Source organism: Papio anubis, chromosome 6 (assembly GCF_008728515.1).
Source record: "Papio anubis isolate 15944 chromosome 6, Panubis1.0, whole genome shotgun sequence".
Taxonomy (NCBI): Eukaryota; Metazoa; Chordata; class Mammalia; order Primates; family Cercopithecidae; genus Papio; species Papio anubis.
Window position 1 is genome coordinate 148949129 of NC_044981.1, and position 19685 is coordinate 148968813.

General features: G+C 38.3%; 1 protein-coding gene across 1 annotated transcript in view; it reads left to right on the top strand.

Annotated features, from left to right (window-relative positions):
- Positions 1 to 18679, top strand: part of LOC101023368 (formin-like protein 14) — a 169199-nt gene extending 150520 nt beyond the window's left edge. Inside the window, exon 4 of the mRNA XM_031667616.1 lies at positions 18297 to 18679. The gene's annotated coding sequence lies outside the window, so the exon portion shown is untranslated. The remainder of the gene's footprint in view (positions 1 to 18296) is intronic.
- The last annotated feature ends 1006 nt before the right edge of the window (positions 18680 to 19685 follow it).

Genomic DNA, 19685 nt, shown 5'->3' on the forward strand with positions numbered 1-19685 from the left:
GGTTTATTTTTTTAAAAGGCACACACGTGTAAGGCCAAAACGCACGCATGGGAGACAATAACAACAAATCATTTAAGCTGGAAAGCAGATGTAATCATGGAAATGAATATTTGGAAACCCCAAAATGCTGACTTCTGAAACCAGAAGTGGAGAAAGTCCAGATGCAATCCAGTTTCCACCAAAGGACTTCCAGAAAGCTCAGGAAATGGCCTCACTGTGTGTCTCTGGAACTGTGAAGCAAGGGTGAGCTTAATAACAGGAAGATTGATTAAGAGCAACTAGACACCCTCTATCTCCCACTCCTCCATGTAGCTGGGACACTGAAGTTTTGTTCCTTGACTAGGGAAAAACAGAGTCAATGAACTTGGAATCATTAGGCAGAAGAGTAAACAAAGTACCAAACTGAAAATAGTGGATTTAACTAAGAGTTTAGCTACAGAATGTTGAGACTCACAGCTTTCTTCCTCACGGGACTTAGAGAATCCTGTCAATCAGATTTCTTGAGGAAGGATACTCAATCAGTTTCTTTGGGAAATTTGGTCAGTTCAAAATGAAAAACCTAAGGATACTAAGATAAGGGATTCCCTAAGGAAACAGCCCAGCCAGATCACCCTGGAATGAGAGCACAATTGACCTATTTCTTCCACATTCACAAGTTCTTTATTCAAAAATGAGCAGATAATAGTGGATCAACACATATTTAAGGAAGGCATCTAATTTGACAAACAAAACCAGACAAAAACACCTTGCAGGAAACAGAAACTATGTGAAGAGATAAGATATTGCCTCAGCAGCGAGACAGGCGGATCACGAGGTCAGGAGATCGAGACCATCCTGGCTAACACGGTGAAACCCCGTCTCTACTAAGAAATACAAAAAAAAACTAGCCGGGCGAGGTGGCGGGCGCCTGTAGTCCCAGCTACTCGGGAGGCTGAGGCAGGAGAATGGTGTAAACCCAGGAGGCAGAGCTTGCAGTGAGCTGAGATCCGGCCACTGCACTCCAGCCTGGGTGGCAGAGCGAGACTCCGTCTCAAAAAAAAAAAAAAAAGATATTGCCTCAGCAGAAAAAGAGTATGGTACAAAAGAGGCACATTCAGAAAACAAAAAAATATGCCTGGAAATTAAAATTATAATAGAGGAAATGGAAAACTAAATATAAGATAAAACTAAAGATATAGTTGAGGCATTTTAGCAAAATGATAAAGAGATGGAAAATAGCAGAGTTTTTTTTTTTTTTTTTTTGAGACGGAGTGGTGTAGACAACAAACATTTATTTCTCATATTTCTGGAAGCTGAAAGTCCAAGATCAAGGTGCCAACAGGGTTGGGTTCTTGGTGAGGTCCGTCATCCTGGCTTATGGACTTCTTGATGTGTCTTCACATGGCAGAAGGAGGGAGAAAAAGCTCTCTGGGGGAATTTTTATGAGAGTTCTAATTCTATTCATGAGGGCTCCACTCTCATGACCTAATTATTTCCCCCAAAGCTCAACGCATTATATTAGGGGCTAGGATTTCAACATGTGAGTTTGGGGGAGGGGCACAAACTTTGAGTCCATAACATTCTACTCTTATCCCCTCAAAACTCATGCCTGTTTCATATACAAAATGCATTCATTTCATCCCAACAGCCGCAGAAGTCTTACCTTGTTCCAGCTTCAACTCCTAAGTCTAAAGTCCAGGGCATCATCTAAATATCATCTAAATCTGATTTGGGTGAGTCTCAAGTAATGATTCACTTGAGGCAAAATTCTTCTCCAGCTATGAATAAGTAAAACCAAACATGTTATGTGCTTCCAAAATACAATAATGGGACAGGCACAGGATATACATTCCCATTTCGAAAGACAGAAATGGGGAAGAAGAAAGGGGTGACGAGTCCCAGGCAAGTCCAAAACCTATTAAGGCAAACTCCAGAAGACTTTAAGGCTGGAGAATAATCATCTTTAGCTCTATATTCTGCCTTCCAGACCCACCGGGTCAGCAGTCCCACCTTTTGGTCCCACCGGGGTAGCAATCCTCTCCCCATGTTTCTACCTGGCAGGGAATGAACCACCACAGCTTTGGACAGAGATCTTATTGCCTATTGAAAACAAGGCAGTGGCTCCTCATTTTGACACCGGGGAAGCAGCCCTGATAATTTCTGAGTCGCTTTTGGCCTCATTCTTCCCTTGAAAAATAGATCATGTTCATAGCCAAATATCTCTATGGTCACATCCTGTGAACTCCCAGAAGTCTGATGCCTTCCTTCATTTCTTTCCATCTCTTTCTCTTTTAGTTCAGATTGGCAGTTGCTTTACTGGGGTAGCTAATTAAGTCCATGGTTCACACCCATACTAATCTCCTTACTGAGCAGTCTCTTGGCCATATCTACAGTACTCTCTTCTGAACATGGTTTCTCATTTTTTGCCATATGGATAAGCTGAGAATCTTCCAAATCACTCAGTTCTAGTTCCTTTTTGCTTAATAATTCTGTCTTCAAGTCATTTTTCTCTACTTACATTTTACTATAAGCAGTCAAAAGGAACCAAGTCACTGCTTAAACACTTTGCTTAGAAATCTTCTCAGCCAGAGGTGGGAGAATGGCCTGAACCCAGGGCCGAAGCTTTGCGATGAGCGAGAAATCCAGCCACTGCACTCCAGCCTGGGCGACGGAAGCGAGAGACTCCATCAAAAAGGGAAAAAAAAGAAATCTTCTCAGCTAAATATCCTATTTCATTGCTTGCAGGTTCTACCTTCCACGAGTCACTAGAACATGAAAACAATTTAGGCAAGTGCTTTGCTGCTTTACAACAAAGCTCACTTATTTTCCATTGCTTAATAACATATTCCTCATTTTCAGCTGAGACTTCATCAGAATGGCCATTTTTACTATCTGTGTTTCTGCCAACACTCTGTGCATGATTATTTGTGTATCCTCTAATAAGATGGAAACTTCCTCTACATCTCTCCTTTTTCCCTCCTGAGCCCTCACCAGAATCTCCTTTAAAAATCCCTTTATGACCATCTCAGTTTCTTAGAGCAAGCACTTCAGAATTCTTCCTACCTCTACTTATTACTCAATGCCCAATTCACTTCCACATTTGTAGGTGTTTGTTACAACAGCCCCTCACTTCTCGGTACCAGTTTCTGTGTTAGTCAGTACTCTCCAGAGAAACAGAACCAATAGATTATATAGCTATATAAAATGAGGAATTGGCTGTATTAGTCTGTTTCCATGCTGCTAATAAAGACATACCTGCGACTGGGCAGTTTACAAAAGAAAGAGGTTTAATGGACTCATACATAGTTCCACGTGGCTGGGGAGGCCTCACAATCATGGTAGAAAGCAAAGGCACATCTCACATGGCAGCAGACGAGAAGAAAATGAGAGCCTGGCAAAAGGGGTTTCCCTTTATATGACTATTAGATCTCATAAGACTTATTCACTACCATGAGAACATATGATGGAGACTGCCCCCGTGGTGCAGTTATCTCCCACTGAGTCCCTTTCCCAACCTGAGAGAATTATGGGAGCTACAATTCAAGATGAGATTTAGGTGGGAACACAGCCAAACCCTATCATTGGCTTATGAGATTATGGAAGTTGAGAAGTCTCATGATCTGCTGTTTGCAACCAGAGACCCAAGAAAACCAGTGATGTAATCCCAGTTTGAGTCCAAAGGCCTGAGAACTAGAGGAGCTAATGGTGTAAATCTCAGTCCAAGGGCAGAAGAAGAACAATATGCTAGCTCAAGCAGGCAGGCAAGGAGGGGACAAATCCTCTCCCACTCAATTTTTGTTCTATTCAGACCCTTAACTAATTGGATAATGTTCACCCACATTGAGTAGGGCCATCTGTTTTACTGAGTTCACCAATTCAACCCTCACACACATACCTAGAAATTATATTTCACCTGGGCATCATGTGGCTCAGTCAAGGTGACAAGTAAAATTAACCATCACAGGCTGGTATAACTGGAGGATGCCACCTGGAATGTGCTGTTTCATAATAATGACAAGCTTAGCCCCTGTAACCACATGTAGGATAATATTCACCTGGGATAACCTTTACTGTCTTTGTTCATGGAGATTAATTCCACTGATTCTAATGCAGGAATAACCACCTAGAATTATACACTGGGAGAACCTAAAGGTCTTCAGAGCTCTAATCTTCTTATACTCTCCTTTTGCAGACAGGAAAACTTAGGCTCCAGGAGATTTAGTAATCTACTTAAGGTATCAGAGCTATTTAATTCCAGGGCCAAAGCAAGAACTCAAATCTTCAGGTTTATTTTCTATGACTATTCTCTAGAATTTTTTCCTCATAACCTGACCTTTTAAAGAAAGTAGTTATCTCAGCATTGCCCAACAACAGAAAACTTTGAATTTCTTTTTTCAATGATGAAAGAAAACATTGTAAAAAATGATTACTTTTTCTACTTGAGTATTCCATTATTGTCTAAATGTAGAACCTGATAGCAGCTTAGGGATGATCAATCTCTTCTTTACAAAATAAGTAGTTTATATTTTATACTCATAAATAATTATGTGAAACACTAACAGTAATAATTTGTTATAATATTTCCAAGAATTCCTATAAATATGGCAATATATATGACTTGCATACATTCTCAGTCTGTTTTAGACAGTGGCTTTGCATTTACTATAAATGCTTATATTTTAATAGTTTTAATCTTACATTAAAAACACATTATCATATCTTAAAATATAAAGCTAAGAAAACATATAAGGAAATATCTCTCCTTCAGAAAACTGCAATTCAAGATAGTCTATATGTGTGCATGCACACACACACACTTCCCTAAGTTCCCTGAAAAAAGAATATTCATGAGTCAGGAAGTATATTTTTGCCAGAAAACAAAACACTCTTTTAAATGGTTCATACTGCTGCACCAGAACTCCTTGACATTTTAGTAATGTCTAGAATGGCCAAATCTATAACATTTTGAAATCCTGGCATAGGTCATGATACCATGTACTCTGCTCTTCTTCAGGATGTCCTACCACACCAATAGTGGCTTAATACAAGATTAGAGAACAAGACTATTGTTACTAACAAGAGCATGTCACAGGCTTTATTTTTTTTCTCTGTGATAAGGAAACGTTTTAATGACTAGGTCAGACTATATTTCTGATTTTGAGATTCAATTTGGAAAATTCCAAGAAACACTTATAATATCTCAAAGAATAATTTAGAGTTGTGTAAACTTCATGGTTCATTGTGTCTTCAGAACAGGATCTCGGTTATAAGTAAGAAAACAGCATATAGATGTAATGACCATTGGAAAATATATTAAGCCACATTGTAGCTATGAAATTTCATTCTGGGCAACATCAGATATCCATGGTTTGGGTGATTTCAGGAAAACAATAACTTAAAAATACATACTTTGTGATTTTCACATTGTTCCCCAGGTCACACAGATAGAAAGAGGGATAGGATTCAGGTCTGTCACCCTGAGTCTGTGTTCTCCTCTGCAGTGCTAACTCTGATAATGTGATGGCCAGGGTGAAGATCTGGAAAGATCAAGAAACCCCTGAGGAACTACTTTTGGAAAAGTGCATCAGCAGAATAACTTGGCTACAGAGAGAGTTTTAACAGTTCTTCAAATCCAATACACATTTAACCTAGATATGCACATTGATTCTCCAAATTACTGAGGTCAAAATATTGCAAGAAGCCCCTAAGGTGGCAAAAGTTACTACAGCAAGTGTGACAGTGAATCATGCAATTAAAGCACAGAAATTGAACATGTTTGGTTGTTATTGTCCTTGGCAGGTTAGCTCTGAGGGATACCTGCTATGAACTGAATTGTGTACCACAAAATTCTTGTGCTGAAACCATACCTCAGCAACGTATTTGGAGATAGAGCTTTTAGGAAGTAATTCAAGTTAAATGAAGTCATGTGGACGTGGTCATAATCTGATAGATTGGCAGCTTTACTGGAATAAAGAGAGAGAACTCTCCACAATCATACACCAAGGTAAGGCCATGGAAGCACAGAGTGAATAGATGAACATTAGGAAGAGAGCCCTCATCAGAACCCAACCATGCTGGCACCTTGATCTTGAACTTTCAAGCCTCCAGAATGATGAGAAAGTAAATACCTATTGTTTAAGCCACCCAATCTATGGCATATTGCTATGGCAGCCCAAGCAGAGAAAGACCTCACCAGCATGACATACATGGAGAGATAGGAGTGTTGAAGCAAGGTTTACATTATGTGCAGCACAGGATCCCCACAGAGTTAGAGAGCAGGATTGTGATGGTTAATATTAGGTGTCAACTTGATTGGATTGAAGGATGCAAAGTATTGTTTCTGGGTGTTTCTGGGTGTTGCCAGAGGAGAGTAATGTTTGAGTCAGTGGACTGAGAGAAGACCCACCTTCAGGAAGACCCACCCTCAGTGTGGGTGGGCACCATCTGATTAGCTGCCAGCACAACTAGAAAAAGCAGGCAGAAGAAGGTGGAAGAAACTGACTTGCTGAGTCTTCTGGCCTTCATCTTTCTCCTCTGCTGGATGCTTCCTGCCCGCAAACATGAGACTCCACATTCTTCAGCTTTTGGACTGTTGGACTTACACCAATGGTATGCTAGGGGCTCTCCAGCCTTCAGCCACAGACTGAAGGCTGCACTGTCAGCTTCTCCTGCTTTTGAGCTTTTGGGACTTGGACTGAGCCACTACTGGCTTCTCAGCCTGCAGACGGCCTATCATGGGACTTGAACTTGTGTTTGTGTGAGTCAGTTCTCCTTAATAAACTCCCTTTCCTATTAGTTCCATTGCTCAAAAAACAAAAAACAAAACAAAAAAACAAAACAAAACAAAACAAAACCCGACTAATACAAGGATTTACAAGAGGCCAAGGTTCAAAATCCAAGGAAATTTTGATGCTGTGGATCAGAGTCATTGAGTAAGCAGTATTGAACCGGTATTTAGCATAGTAAGTCAATTTGGAATTAAACTAGGTTAACTTCCTTCTACAAGTTGCAGGATTTTAACTAAGCTGCTTAACTCCCTCATTCTAACTTGGGGACTTTATGAATCCTACAGTAGAGATAGTAATATCTTTGTCACATAGTTGTTGTGAGGATTAAACGATTAGATATTAAATGATTAGTATTTGGCACAATGTCTGGCATATGCTCACATCTCAGTGAATTGGTAACTACATACAGCTGCCAAAGTTCGAGAATGTGAGGTCTGAATGGCATTCGTCTATTCATACTCCAAATATTTATTGCTTGCTTACTATCTGCCAGGCAAGATTTTAGGTGCTAAAGATACAGCAGTGAGCAAAACAAATAAAAATATTTAGAAACCTACCTTCATGGAACTTACATTCTGGAGTTCTGAGGGTAATGACAAAACCAGGAGTTGGCCGGCTCCCAGCTGTGTACCATATCCTAAAAAGTCTTGTTCTGGGCAGCTCATGCAGTCCTTGACTGGGAGTGGCTACCTATATGGAAAAAGAGACAAAGAAAATGTATGCTGACAAATAGCTTGTTACATATTTGGTATTACTCTTGACATGGCATTTTGTTAAAAGCTACTTGTCACTCTTCTTTTTTTTCTTTTTAACCCTCTCAAGCCAGCTTTTCCCAGCTCCGGGAAGAACCAGGAAGAGAAGCTATCACCCTTATTTTCTAAAGGCTTTCTTCTCCCTCATCTCTCCCCTTTGAAAAGAAAGACTTTATACAAAGCCAGCTTCCTTAGCCTAAACAGGAGTATACCTTGATCTGTCCATTGTCCTGTAATGTTTTACTTGCTCTCTTGAACCTTGTCTCTGAAAGATTTCAGCCTAACACAAAAGAAAACAGGCGTTAAAACACTTTGGGGAATTAAAACTTCACAATGACACATTTCTGAGAGGGCCCAGTTGCATACTCCCTTCCTTAACCTTCGTGGAAGCCTGTCTAGGGCAGCTCCGGGAACCTTCTAGTGTTCCTATGTGTGTATTTTCCCTTGTCACCATTCATCTTTCCTTTGGGTTAAGGAGGCAAGTTAAAGTAGTGAACTTTTGCTGCATAAATAATTAGAGGCTAGATTTTGCTTTGTTTTGTGGCCATTTACTATGTACTTTGTGATATTTTTCATTCTTTTCTAACCCATGTGCAGGGCTGATTGGTAAATGGATTTGATTGTGAATAATAAACCAGTGTTCACATCTAAAAATCCATTTATCAAGAGATGCCTCTGTAGTGAGAGTGTGGCAAAACAGGTTATTCTTTTGTTGGTTTAGAAATACGCCTGATTTTCCTTTATTGTTTTGGGGTAGCTTTTGTTCATGTATATAGAATCCAGTCAGAGGAGCTAAGGGAAGCACCGGGAACAGTTGCCTATCCTTGTATGCTTAAATAAAAGAAAGCCAAAAACTGTTAAGAGCAAGACTTTTTGCAAAATATCAATGAATAAGCAATTTTGGTAAATAAGTAACCACTAGAAACAATGCTGAATGCTGAAAGCAGACTACACTTATTCCAAAAAATTTTCATGTTTAAACAAAGTTTTGAGTTTCTTTTCCTCTTCTCATGTAAATGCATAAATATACTACTTTTTCTCAGCTATGAAAAAAATTCTTATTTCAGTAAATTTCCTTCTTTTAGGTTTATCATGTGGATCATGGAAAAGGTATAATTTTACAGAGTTTGTTGCTTTTAATGCACATTTATACATTTATAGTACCAAATAAATATAGCCTTTCAAATAACAAACTTCCACAAAAGGAAATTCTTCCTTCATAACTAGAACACCTCTCACAGGACTAAGTCTTTTGTTAGTAAGATAAATTCCAGAAATGGATTTCAGAATAAAGACCTCAGTGTTTGTTTTTATTCTTGTGAAACCAATAAAGTGCTGACAAAGAGTGCTATAATATGCCACCGTAGTTTAGAAATAAGGCACATTTAAGAGTGCTCTTTATTGCCTTTTGCAAGTTGGATATTGCTAACCCTCGCCACACTACCACAGAAGATGCTTTGCATTAGCAGAAGCAGGGTGGTTGATCCATTTGAGCACCACCTGAATATTACATACACACTTAAAAAATGTCAAGCCTTTAGGAACACTGGAGTGATTATCATACTGTGGCATTACGTTCCCATAGGTTTAAGTCTGAAATATACTGAATTTAAAAGAGGAAAAGGTATGGCTATCATAATGTATGTTTCCATTGTTCTTCATATCATTTATTTCCTAACAAATTGCAACCCATCTCAAAAGGCCTATTTCAAGGGTTATTCTTGTGGATAAAAAAATGCAAAATTATTTTGATACATACTTGCCTCCTTGAATCTGGATGTTAAAATGTGTGACACTGCCCATTCAAACTATGGTAGTATTGCTTTGCAATTCTGAGGACAGGAGAGGGAAATGGAATAGGGAAATACAAACTAATTTTCAAGCCCTGGTAAAAGGACTAAGAATGTGAAGGAAATGCAGGTTGCACAGATGACTGAAAACAGGAAGTGGGTAGGGAGTTTGTTGCTAAAATGCAGAGCAGAAGAGGGCTTAAGAGCAGGAATTCCAACTCTGGCTGCAGAATCACCTGGGGAGCAGACCAGTTCTTGGGAGTGACTTGCATCTAAGCTAAGACCACAGAAAAGAACGAGTATATAGGACATAAAAGTAGAATTTATACGCCAGAGCCTTTCTCTATGCTTTTTAGAACACCTATACTGCATATGTTCAACAATTATACCTTGCCTTGTTTTTGGGGGGATAGCGTGGGGTGAAGAGGTAGATTTTTTTTTTAAATCATTTACCCTGAGTAGGCATTCAGTAAATGCTTTGTTGCCAGTCTGACTCCATTTCCAGCCACAACCCCATGCAGTTGAGTTGAATGACATCTAAAACTGCAGGTAAGCATGCATGTATACATAATACTTGTTGTGAATGAAAAGGAAAATTAGTTCTTTCAAAAATATTAGCTTGGCTCTGATTAAAGATAAAAATAAAAACTATAGGTTTCTGCAAATGATACAAGTGGCTTTTTCTTACAAGGTACCCATTTATATTTTCGACAGCATTTGTCTTTCTTGAGAAAGTCCTTCATTCAAGGACCACATTGCAACCGTGGATCATTTATGTATAACTTGGTAGATGATAGACATTTGAAATTACTGTGACAGGTGTTTTCACATTGTTTCTGCTGATCTGAGAAAAAGCGCATTGCCAGAAAAGAGTGTGGAGAACTCAAATTCCTCAGAATCAATTTGAAGCAGTCTTTTAAAATAAGAACTGCTCTAAAGAGGCATTTTGGAAAGCAGTGGGGGTGGGGAGAACAGTTCTTGAAATGAAAATACAGTTCAGTAAATACAGTTCAGTAAAACAAGTTTATTTATTTGATGGATACTATATATACACTGTGCTTTAATTTATTCGTCATGATTATTGCCTTGAAATTGTTTGTTGTTACCATTCATATGATGGCCTCAGGAGGCCCAGAAGAGAGCCAATGAAAACAATTCCATGGGTGTTACTAGTGAAATATTTCGTTATACTTCAAGATAAGAAATAAGAGTATACTAAAGAGACAAAGGAATACCAAAAGCTGAAGACTAAAAAATACAGAGAAAGAATGTCTTTTATATAGAATGGCCCATCAGTGCTAGCACTTAATCTGTAAAACCAGTAGCAGTTGTATTAAGTAATTTATGTGGGAATAAGAATTGTTTTTATATTGTTTTTGCTGTGGATGATAACATTCTGTAAGCTCATCATATTTTTAATCTTGACTTAAGAAAAATACTGCTGTGGCAATTATTAAAATAGGAGTTCCACTTATCCTTGTGCAAGTAGCTTCTCTTCCTCCTGTGTCCTCCCCCCTCACGTGCCCTCCCCCACCTGACTCCATCCCTCCTCCCCCTTAGCCAAAGGCATTTGTGAAATATAGAAGCAGTTATGTCATGCTGTTGTTTTGGGTATTCTTAATAAATGCTTACTGTATTTCAGAGGTGGTCTGAGGAGGTCAGCTAATGCAATTTCACTTTGATTACTTTTTTTATTTTTGGATGCAAAGAACCCTGAACCAATTCCCTGAATCTGTCATAATCATAATTTAGTTATCCACAGCTGCTTCATTAGATTTAAGTCTCTTTCAAGAGGATATTGATTATTCCAGTTCTTTATGATATAATAACAATATTCATAAGATGCCCTGTTCTCCATCTTCATTTGCTTGACCCACTAATGGGTACTGGTTTCAAATTTTCTTTTCCAATCACAGCGTCCCTTTTAAAGTTCTGTGATTATAGTGACATAGCAATATCAAGCAACACCTTTAGCTACTTCAGGTGTTATACATTGGATTTCATAAACTCTTTCAATACATCAATACACCTTTGCTGTTACCATTAGAAGTCTGTATCTTTTTTTTTGTTTTTTTTTTTTTTTTTGAGACGGAGTCTCGCTCTGTCGCCCAGGCTGGAGTGCAGTGGCCGGATCTCAGCTCACTGCAAGCTCCGCCTCCCGGGTTCACGCCATTCTCCTGCCTCAGCCTCCCCAGTAGCTGGGACTATAGGCGCCTACCACCTCGCCCGGCTAGTTTTTTGTATTTCTTAGTAGAGACGGGGTTTCACCGTGTTAGCCAGGATGGTCTCGATCTCCTGACCTCGTGATCCACCTGTCTCGGCCTCCCAAAGTGCTGGGATTACAGGCTTGAGCCACCGCGCCCAGAAGTCTGTATCTTAAACTCAAATCTTAGCGTGCCATTCCAGAGTTTAACATCCTTCAATTCTCCTATTATCTACCTTGCACTTTTCTTTTCTCTTTTTCTTTTTTTTTTTTGAGACAAAGTCTCGCTCTGTCACCAGGCTGGAGTGCAGTGGTGGGATCTTGGATCACTGGAACCTCCACCTCCCGGGTTCAAGCAATCCTCCTTCCTCAGCCTCTTGAGTAGCTGGGACTACAGGTGCGCACCACCATGCCCAGTTAATTTTTGTATTTCTAGTAGATACAGGCTTTCAACATGTTGGCCAGGATGGTCTCAATCTCTTGACCTCCTTATCTGCCCGCCTCGGCCCCCCAAGGTGCTGGGATTACAGACATGAGCCACCACGCCCGGCCTGCATTTTTCTTTATGGAGATAGGTGGTATGAGAAAGGTCTTAAACCAGAATGAGAAACTTGTTCCACCTAAATGAAATAACCAAATGGGAACATTATTGTTAACCTATACTGACTTAGATAAGTTATTTTTTAAAATGTGGTTATATTTGACAGTTTGTATTATTGCCAAAAAGAAAAAAGAAACACATTCATCATATATGAACTTCTCACTTAAATGATTCATTAATCTTTTTAAAGAAGCTTTTTTGAGAGCATCTAGAATATTCCAAGCACTGGTCTAAGCTGTGGAGATTAGCAGTAAAAAGATAGACGTTGTCTTAGCCCTTATGCTGCTTACACTCTGTTGGGGTTACAGGCCAGTAAAGAGACAATCGCATCATTCTGTGACAGGGATTTTGGTTGGAGAGAACAGGGTTGTAAGGATCTAGAGAAAGGGCACCTGGAAAAAGAATTGCCAGAGAAATCTTCTTGAGGAAAGTGACATCCAAGCTGAGACTGAAGAGGAGAAATTAGCCAGGCTGATTGGGATAGTGATCTAGGCAGAGGAGCAAAGCCCAGTGTATTCAAGGCATTGAAAGCAGCTCTGGATGAATGAATGGGCCAGACAGGGTGGAGTGGGGACAGATGAAGCTGGGGAGCAATTAGGACCCCAGTTGTGCAAGGTCACAATCGGGGGAGGGGCAATTTTGGGGAGCCAGAGAGGTCTTTGAAGTGTTGGTTTGAGGTGCCTATAGGTATCCAAGTAAGATTTCCAATAGGCAGAGCCTGCATTGCCAATTAACAAAGCATTTGATTTCGGTTTTGGGCTTTTTGTTGGTTTGTTTGTTTTTTCTGAGATGGAGTCTTGCTCTGTTGCCCGGGCTGGAGTGCAGTGGTGCAATCTTGGCTCACTGCCACCTCTGCCTCCTGGGTTCAAGTGATTCTCCTGCCTCAACCTCCTGAATAGCTGGGACTACAGGCATCTGCAACCACGCCCAGGTAATTTTTATATTTTAAGTAGAGACAGGGTTTCGCCATGTTGGCCAGGCTGGTCTTGAACTCCTGACCTCAGATGATCCACCTGCCTCAGCCTCCCAAAGTGCTGAGATTACAGGCATGAGCCACCGTGTCCAGCCAGCATTTGATTTTGAAATTTAGTAGCTAAATTTAATTAAGAGGTAGCTCAATTCCTTGAGATTCCTTGGCTAGTTTATTAGAAATTTCTTTTACTTATCTCTTATTACTAATTTCTAATTCACTTAATTCTATATCTGTAACTCCTTTTCTCAACAAATTTCAGAATTATGTGCTTAAATATATTTTATTGATGAGTTAAGTAATTATTCATTTTTAATTTTTTGGTACTTTTTTCAACTATAAGTTGATATAATTTAAAATGTTGTGGCCTGCCATAAGAAGTGCAAAATCGAGCATATAAAATAGATTGTAGCATTACATTAAAAGAGTCGATTCTGTGGAAGTTTAATTCCCCATGCTTGTCAAAAGTTGTTAAAACATTGCTAGCCTCTTTTGAATAGAAAATGTGGGCAGACATGTACTAATATATCAGAAAATGACACTTTGTCAAAGAAGGCTTTCATGGAAGAATGTTCTGAATAAAATGTTTTCTTTTAAAACGAACCCAACCTGTTTAACATTCCAAAGCAAACACAAAAGAACACAGAATGCCTGAACGCACTGCCAGTCACAACAGTTAGTTTCATTTACCCTTTAATACTTTTTTTATATTCCAAAAATTGTTCCCCAAAAGAATTATCAGTTTTATTCCATGATAACCCTGGCTTGAAGTAAAATAAAAGTAGCTCTGACCCTCCTCAAAATGGATTCTTTTCAGACTTACTAGCACTTCTAATAGTATGATGATGATATAGTTGGCTATGTCTACTGTTAGACTCAATGTAATTATATGTGAAGCAACAATTCCCTTATCTATTAGGAACACTTGCTGCGGTTAACTGCATTTCACTGTCTGACAGATGAAATACAGAATTAAAATCTCAAACTAGTTTCTCAAACTTTTTTCTTCCCCCACGTCATTTTAAAATCTTTTAGCCTAGGGGAAGATGGTAGCTGGAAAAGAACGGGAAAACAGATGGCATTTAAAGGTCTGAGCAAGACTTACAAAGCAGATGTGCCTGTATTTTTACCTATTCTAGCTCCTCAAACAGGTCTTCTCTGCTATAATTGCTTTGCAATGGTTCCAATCCTTTGAACCTTCTGAGGGTGTCTGGAGTTAAGATAGTGTTTGATAGTTGAAATGTTAAACTGAAAATCAATAGATAATTGGCTTTGATTACTACCTAATACTGTCTAATCTAAATAGGAGGAATATTTGTGTGTGTTACTCATATTCTTTGCAGAAAACACACTGAAGCCTAGCTTTTGGGTGGGGATATCGTTCATTGGAAGAAACAGAAACAGATGGCAGTTGTGGTAATTGAGATACAGCATTGCTTAAAGGCATCCTGGAATTCCACCTAATAATACTAGTGTGAAAAGGAAAGAAATATTCTGCACAACTTACTTGATGTATAAGCTGAGTCTGATTTTATAGCCTTATAGCCTGCTCACAATTAAGATGCCCCAAAGGTTGTTGGTGGTGTTGGGAGTAGAGATTGTGCGAAGTTTTGAGCTAATGTCACAGAATGGTGAGAACAAATCTCCCCAACTATAGAGGTTTGTTGGAGAATAGAAAGCCCAGGTTTTAATAAAATATTAGAAAATTCTGCGTATATTAATATTTGTATAAAAGGACACTAACATTGGGGGCAACAGATTTTAATTACTAATAGTCAAGCCAAATGTGTTACTTTTACCATTTTATTAATTTACACTATTACTGCAAGGGAGAACTATTTTGTTGTTGTTTGTGGTGGTGGTGGAGGTGGGGGTTACAAGCATCTCACAATTGAGAATGCCTTCCTAGCTCTCTGAGATGGGAGCTGAAGACAGTAAGGGGTAGCATTGTGGATTTAGGCTTTGAGTCTTGCCTCTATAACTTACAAATTATACGTATAAATTATGTATGCCTTAGTCTCTCCAAGCCTCACTTCATTCATCTGTAAAATGGGCTGAATACAATTTTATTAGGCATTTAGTTCAGTGCCTAATACGTATTCAGTACCTAATAAATGGTAGCAATCATCATTGATAGACAAATGTGCACAGCTTAAAAGTTTTTCCCATCAAGCACACTAAGGATTGTAGGACATTCATGGATATAGTTTTTCACTGCACCAGGAAATCCCGTCCAAATGGATACAAGAGTGTTTCAGAATATCCTCAGAATCCATAGACCAGGAAACATTGTTATATATCACTACTCACTATTTAAACTGTTTGTTTAAATACAAGTTAAAAGCAGAACTTTTCCTTGAAAACACCTTCTGGTCACATTTATTGGACTGACTCATAAGAAATTTTATCACACTGATTGTTACACACTTATAAATCATTTGCTAAAAGCAATGGTTTCTCCTAAATGTATTAAGTCCAAAATAATTTCTAAAACTTGCATCGCTTTAAAGTTTAAACAATCGTATCCTTAGCTATGAACTATTATTCCTGGAAGGTTAAAGTATATATCCTACGTGCAAAGGAAATGTCAAGGACATATCAATATTTGATTTCATTACACATTAGCTATGCCAGAGACCCTGCAGTCCTACCTAATGTAAACAGCTCACTAGGAGTCCACAACAGAAACCAACAAGAGATGCAAACTGATCCTGCTGTATTTTAATATTAATATTTTACAGCACTTTTTGAACTATTTTATAAATTAATTAATTTCAAAATGGATGAGGCAGTAACATTGAACTTTAGATAATTATGTTTAAATTAAATATAAGCATTTAAAATAATCATTTTAATTAAATACAAGGCACAGGCAGCTAATCATTAAAAGTGGAATTGGTAACTTGAGATTTATCATCCTGAAACCACTTGTACCACATTTCTAATGAGTTCTTTCCTCTACTTAAATGAAGGACTAAATTTATTTCCCCAATGTGGCAGCTAGTAAAAGATAACCCTTTCTCAGGTCATGGTTGTCAATTTGATGTTGAATCAGAGTAAAGAAATCTGTTTTGCTATACTTGCTTTGATCCAAAAACAGTATTTACTATTTGCTAATCCATTTCCAACTTACAGTACTTTAATTCTATGAAAACCTAACAAAAGCCCTAGTAACTGAAATAGCATTTACTACTGCAACAGAAAATAGTTATATTTTGTAAAGGAAATTGATGCTTTTTATAGAGGAGACTCCAAGGAATAAAATCTAAGTAATTTTGTGATTAATTTTTTTTAAATTTCATTACAACTTTAAGAACGAGGAATAACACTCAAAACAACATCATTTTATAAATTATGGATATGTATACTCTATATTTGTAACAATATACATATATACACACATAAACAAATTTGTATGTTTTTAAAAAACCTTCAGCTAGTTTTTCTAAAGCAATGTCATTATCATTTAGCATAAACTCTGACACTTAATAAATGTTTGTAAAGTAAGTGAATAAATAAGTGATAAATTTTATAGAATGTCTTTTAAAGGGCTCTCTCTTAAAATCATTTTTTGTTAGATCTTACCTTCTACTTTAACCTTCTCCACTGAAAGAGCTGATAAAGCTGAAGTGCATCTACTCACAGCTTTGAAGACTGTGTTTTTCCCTTATCTGTTGCTTTCCTGTATTCTAGAATTAGTACAAATGTTAAGAATCTAAAAGAGAGCATAACCTGTGGTGACTGAAAGGGCAATTTAAAGGCCAGTTTGCATGTTTTGTTCCTTGAACTAAATACCTGCAATTACTGATTGTCACATTTTTCTTCTGTTGTAAAAACTGAACTAATTGAAGGTATTACCCTTAGGGGACAAGCTCTACAGTATAATGAATGTTGAGTGCCCTCTTGAGTTTAGCGTTTTAATTATTTATAATTATAATGATTTCTGTTTATTTGAGAACTTTGGAAATAATTCTAGTTTATCAAACAAATTGAGAAACAGAGTAGTTGAGGCTTTATATTGTAATGTTTCATACCGAGGTCAGCAGGCTAATGGATATGCCAAGAAGTTCTCACGAGCAAAGGAGCCAGTTTTCTGGGCATAACTGATATATGCCATGTCCTAAAATAGCTGGATGTGCTTTTTGCTACCCACTGTCTGATTTATCTATAACTATGTGGACAATATTGGGGTTGTGAGGTGAAGAGTTGACAAGAACACAACTGGAAGAAATTGGAAATAATTTATGAAAGTATGTTAATCAGAGAGGAGACAAAATAGACTCAGTAGCTGGCTATTAGCCAAGTGTATAAATTTTTAAGACCTGTTCCTTTACTTGAAAGAGATTTTGTGTGTGTGTGTGTGTGTGTGCGCGCGTTTTGTACCCTAAATATATTTGCATATAATGGATCCAAGTAAAAGATGGGTTTCTAGGCCATTATGGACCAAAATAATCTTTTTGTCAACCGCAATTGGATATATATTAGTGAAATGATGTATTAGGGTTCTACAATCTGTTTAGATGTCATATACACTCTTGAAAGTAGCCTGAAATAGTAATTAAATATTACTTTTAAAAAAGAGCTTGGCATTGCTCTGTTTCATTTTTCTCATCTCTTTCTTTTTTTTCATCCCACTAATACAGCACTTTAGTTTTAGAGCCAAACATGTACTCTGCAGCTAGAGAATCAGAATTACTGGTAGCTTATATTCAACTTAGGAAGAAGCAGCAACTGCATAATATATCCAAATAGTAGCAAAGGTAAGAATGATTGAAATAAATAATCATATGACTATCAGCAGGTCTTGAGATACGCAATACATAACATTTTTAAGGAGAATAACTTTAACCACTCTCACCTAAAAGTCTCAGCAGCCAGATTGGAAACAAGGTTCTGCTATACAAATGTTATTGAAAAGTCCATATGGGCAGCTCCCCGTTTCGTAGCCCATCTCTGATCAAGGGAAATTAACAATTACATATTCCAGGGTTAAGCTCAAATAGGATTCCTGCTCTTCCCATGTAAATTGTTCAATAAAGGGACTGGAAGTACCATGAAAAAAGAAAAAGAGAAAGAAATGTTCTTATCATCCACAATATACTTCTCCTTCCAACAGCAAATCTAACCACAGCTGGGAAAGGGCAGCAAAAAGAAACAAACAAAAAGACTCATTGGAAAATCACTTTGCCTCCGTGTCCCCCCCCCCCCCCCAGGTGCTAAAGCAAGGGACAAACCAAAAGGACAGCCAGCAGGTGAGGAGAGGCCATGGAATACCCGCCAACAAGATAATCATCGCTGGAATAATAGGGACCCGTCTGAATGTAGGTATGTGTGCCGAAGATTTCTGCAAGCTCTCGCAGTCCGTTATCTGGCATTCCCTACCTTCATCCGTGTTACATACCTGCCATCTCCTCACTCACAGTCGCTCGGAAGCCCCTGGTGGCCCTCTAGCAGGAGGTCTTTCTCCTCTCTTGAGTTTCTAAAACACTGTACAAAATCACTTTAAACTGCCCCCGCTCTACCCTCAGTGTTGCCCATATGGAAACCTTCCCCGTCACTGAAATGGATTCTTTTTTCAAAACAAAAATGTTACTTATTTTCTTTTGTGTGTGTTGTTTTTTGTTTGTGTGTGTGTGTGTATTTTTGGCAAGTTGCAGTTATCATGAAACTGATTCTTATTTCCTAAACACAGAGATCCTTTGTCTTTCCTGTTCGTATTATCTGAAATATCTTTCCCAACTACTCTTTAATAGTTTTAGGTCTGTTTACTCTCGAAGGTGAAACAAAGTCAAAGTCCACCCACATCACAACAATCTTGCCGATGTCCTTATCCCCATTATTTCCCTTCTTCCAAACTTCTGTAGAGCTTGTTGTATACCTCCTCTGACATTTGTTGGACAAGTTCTATCGTGCTTTTTATCCATATGTGCATATATCCTGTGTCCTTGGTGTAACAACTGTTTCTTTCTGGAAAAGACAGGATCTGTTGTGTTTTTGTATACCAGAATCCAAGAAGAGGGGAAACCAGCATGTCATGAGCTGCTGTGATGGAGTGAGGCAGCACAGGGAAGTGGCTCAGAGCATGGACTCTGGAGCTAGACTGCCTGCGTTTGAGATCCTGCTCAACCAATTACTAGCTGGGTGATCTTGGCAAGGTTTTTTGTTAAAACTGTTAAGCCTTAATATCTTTAAAATAGGAATAATAATACTATGCATTTCATTGAGTTGTTGTGATTAAATGAGTTGATTAGAACAATATCTGACACACATTAAACACTCAAAATTATTACTTACTACTGTGTCAACAGTAATATCCCATCTTAAATTTTCTTCATAATGCTGTAAAATATATGGCATTCTTCCCATTCTCAAAACAGGAACATTGTGTCCGTGGATAAAAATACTAAAGGAAGCAGAATCAGAACTAAAGTTTCTGGTCTTAAACCCTAGGCTGTATCATTCTGAACATTGTCTCACACACATGTGCATAGTGACCAGTTGCTATTAATAACAATAAAATTTATTCCTCGCCAGCCACGCACGGTGGCATGTGCCTGTAGTCCCAGCTGCTCAGGATACTGAGGCAGGAGAATGGCTTGAGC